Below are 3,886 nucleotides of genomic sequence, written 5' to 3'. Positions count from 1 at the left end.
CCTTAATACCAGGTTCTCCTTCACGTCCTCTCTCTCCAGATATCCCCATCTCTCCCTGCAAGCAGAAAGCACAACCACATCAGTGGTGTGGATTTAGCCCAATGATCAGCATCTAGAAACTTAATGTCCACTCACTCATACTCACAATTGGACCTGGCAACCCATAAAATCCTGCTTGACCCTCTCGACCCTTTGACAAGAAATAATTATGATTAGGATATAATATCTACTCCAGGAGTTCCCACTATGAATGCCATGATGTTTCACTGGAGATATTTCCAAATTGAAATAATAGAAGGGGCACATAGAATCAGCTCAGATGCTATCACTTGAAAAAGGATATACTGACACCTGTAGTGACTTGAATGTATCATCAGTATGTTGAATATTGGTGTACATTTGTATCAATTCTGGACAACATTTCTACAAAAAATGACCATGACTGTTATTTATTTTTAGTGGCAAGTTGTAGCCATCAGACCCATTTACCAATAATTCACACACTCATACTAACATCTATGACCAATGAATGTGCAGCTAGTGCACAAATATTAATATAAAGAAAAAACATTTTCCACTTCTTCCACGTCTTTGTCTACCTTGTCACCTCGAGGCCCAGGAACTCCTTGACTACCGTTTGGCCCTCGATCTCCCTACAAAAAATAAAATTCATTCACACACCTTCACAATTTCACAAACCTTTACTTCTTAAATACCAAAAGCATTCATTTTCTCAAACACTTACCTTAGGTCCATCGTTTCCCTGCTTCCCTTGCTCCCCATGATGCCATCAATGCCCTACAACCATGAAAGCAGGTAATCTTGATTATCACAGTTGCTATTGCATCATTAGTGAACATGTCTTTGTATGACTCATTATGTCTATTTCACTCACACTAGATCCAGGAAGTCCTGGCGACCCAGTTGGGCCTCCAATCCCTCAAGTCCTGAAGGGCCTCGACGCCCCTTAAATCCTTGCTTACCTGGAGGCCCTGGAGGTCCCTGTACACAAACACAACAAGACATTGAACTAAGCCACTGGTCTGGTCAAGAAACTGAACAACAATCAACTGAACAGATGGACAAGAAGGACCCAACTCACCAGGTCTCCATTAAACCTGGATCACCCTTCTCACCTCGCTTGGCTTTTGCCCCTGGTAGAGAAAAGTACACACACACACACAACAACACACACACACACACACACACACACACACACACACACACACACACACACACAACACACACATTTAGCTCGGTACTTATAGGAACCAAAATATTTGTTACAGTATAACATGATATGGTTAATATCCTTAAACTATTGCCATAGATTGTAATTGAAAAAAAAAAAATTGCTTTAAGTAATCTTACAGGATCACCTGAGGGTCCAGGCTTTCCTGGATTCCCATTGGCTCCCTGCAATTAGAAAGAAAAGCCATATACTAAGCTTCATCATAACACCATTACAGCACATCTGACTTCTCTAATATTCATTTTGCTTGTACAGAGGGTTTGGCCTCGTTGTCTTACATTAAGACCCAGGGGGTCCAGGTTCTCCGATGTCCCTTCATCTCCTGGATCACCCTGGTGATACACAAAGACCACATGACCGAATGAACCTGAAATTATGGCTGCAGTTAATTGATACAATTACAATTTCTTTCTTTATTTTTTCTTAAAGTGTACTCACAAGGTCTCCTTTAGGACCTGGAGTTCCATCTCGTCCTGGAGCTCCCTGTGAGAAAAATGAGATACAATGTGTGTGTAGTGGCTCGTCTCGTGATAAAATGTATTATTATTATTATTATATATAATTAAAAGTATGACTCCTGTATGTGGAGAACATTTCAAAAGACACAGCTACTATTGTTGAGAATCATAACATCTACTTTGTCAAAACAAAAAATGTATAAAAGTAAAGCATATTATTGCTCACAATTAAAGGAAAATAGGAGTTAATATTCTTCTCCCTTTTTGTCATACAACTTTATCCTTTTGTCTCATGTTTATGGCCTACACAGGACAAAACTACAGTTACTATAAATCCAAACCAACCTACAATGACACAATGATTCTCTTTCTGTCGCAGACCAAACTGATTCTACTATAGAATGAATTCTTCAAAAGGTTTTGGTCTACCTGAGGGCCACGGACACCGGGAAGCCAAACCTCTCCATCAGGACCAGGCTCTCCCTGAAGCAACACATGTATATAACACAGGTTAGACATTATTAAGGTTATTAAATGCCATTGGCTTAACATTATTTGGTCTCTGTGAGAAAGAGTACATATGTACTGTAAATGTCTTGTCACCTGTGGTCCAGCTGCGCCTCTGGCACCCAGTTCCCCTTGATGACCTAATATCATAAAATATTGTTTCACAAAACTTGATATTATAAATATTATAATTATGTATAATTATATTTAAAAATATGTTGTTAGTCTATTTGGACTACAACTTGATCAACTAGTCGTATACTTACGGGAGGTCCTTTAACTCCTAAGACACCCTTTACTCCTCTGGGGCCATTTTGCCCTGAGCAGAGGACAGATTAAGGAATGCACTTCCTACTCCAACATCATTATTTACCAATTTTATGAAAACGCTGTAGTCTTTTCTTGTGTTAGAAAACTTACAGGTGGGCCTGGTGGTCCACCAAAGCCTTCAGCTCCAATCTCTCCCTGAAAATAATCCGCAGTGTATCAAACAGGATAATAATCACCAAGGGCTGTGTGTTATGGTTGTGGTTGTCTGTTATAGTTTTTCCTGTTAATTGTGTTCATTTGTTCCCCAGGTTCCTTGTTGTTTACTGTCTCTAGTTATCTCTGTGTCGTGTTCATCCTTGTGTATGTTTATGCTTCAGTTTCCTGTTTTATTTTGTAGTGTCTGTTTCTCCCTTGTCATGACTTGTATTACTTCCTGCCTTGTGTTTTCCCGCCTTTGTGATTGCCCTAGCCTGATGTGTTTCACCTGTTCCTGACCCTCGTGTCCCCTGCTCCTTTTTCACCCTAGTACCTTGTGTATTTAGTCTCTGTACTGCCCTTGTCTCTCGTCGGTTCATTGTCTTCCTTCCCTGTCATTCCTGCGTCTGTTTCTCACTTTCGTGTGGTCTGGTATTCAGGGGTTTTGATTTTGGTTTGTCTTGGTTTTGACTGACTGCCTGCCTGCCTCAGGGCTATGGAAGACAGAATATGACTTCTAAAGTCTAAATAAGTCTAAAGTACTAAGTCTAAATAACTAAAGAAGTCTAAATAAATAAATTCAGCTGCTGCTCCTCTGTGCGCATTTAGGCAGATGCTTGCATATCTCACAGAAAAAAATGTACACAGTGTGTAACGTTACGTTACAGGATTACGCCTGTTTCCCTGTCAAGATCTGTTCACGCTACCTAAACCTGAACCAAATGCTCAAAGCATTTTAACAGTAGAGAAACAGATAGACGGGGGACAGACTTCACATGCGGTGGACGTACACAGCTAGCTAAATCTGTTGACATAAAAATATAGTTTCTGCAAATATCCTTGGTACAAAACAATTTTTTTGTGTTCATGTGCAGTATTTATTCAGTATGTGAAATTCTATGATCTCTAAGAAGTTTGACAATACAGTGACATTGGCACTGCAGTGATGCTTAGCTAATGCTATGGACTCGTTAAAACGTTAAATCAAACCCTCTCATGTATTTGTTGCTAATAGTTTTACATCTGTGGAGAGATTTCTCAAAATCAAATATGATCAAACACAGGATAAGCCTCATAACCGGATCATTCATGTCCAAAAAATACAGAAAAAATGCTAGCACCTTGGGTCTAGTGATATCTAGATATATCTGTGTCTAGCACTTTATCAGCGGCGTTTTAGTCATGAAATGAACATTCGAGTAAT

General features: G+C 39.6%; 1 long non-coding RNA gene across 1 annotated transcript; it reads right to left on the bottom strand.

Moving 5' to 3' along the window:
* On the bottom strand, positions 1-654 carry LOC116677752 (uncharacterized). Its single transcript, XR_004329050.1, has 3 exons — positions 600-654; positions 146-190; positions 1-55 (listed from the first exon to the last, which is right to left on the bottom strand). It is a non-coding gene; the product is annotated as an uncharacterized LOC116677752 (long non-coding RNA).
* Positions 655-3,886: the final 3,232 nt, after the last annotated feature.

The sequence above is a fragment of the Etheostoma spectabile genome, unplaced genomic scaffold (assembly GCF_008692095.1).
Source record: "Etheostoma spectabile isolate EspeVRDwgs_2016 unplaced genomic scaffold, UIUC_Espe_1.0 scaffold00005710, whole genome shotgun sequence".
Taxonomy (NCBI): Eukaryota; Metazoa; Chordata; class Actinopteri; order Perciformes; family Percidae; genus Etheostoma; species Etheostoma spectabile.
This window is presented reverse-complemented; position numbering and strand designations above follow the sequence as displayed.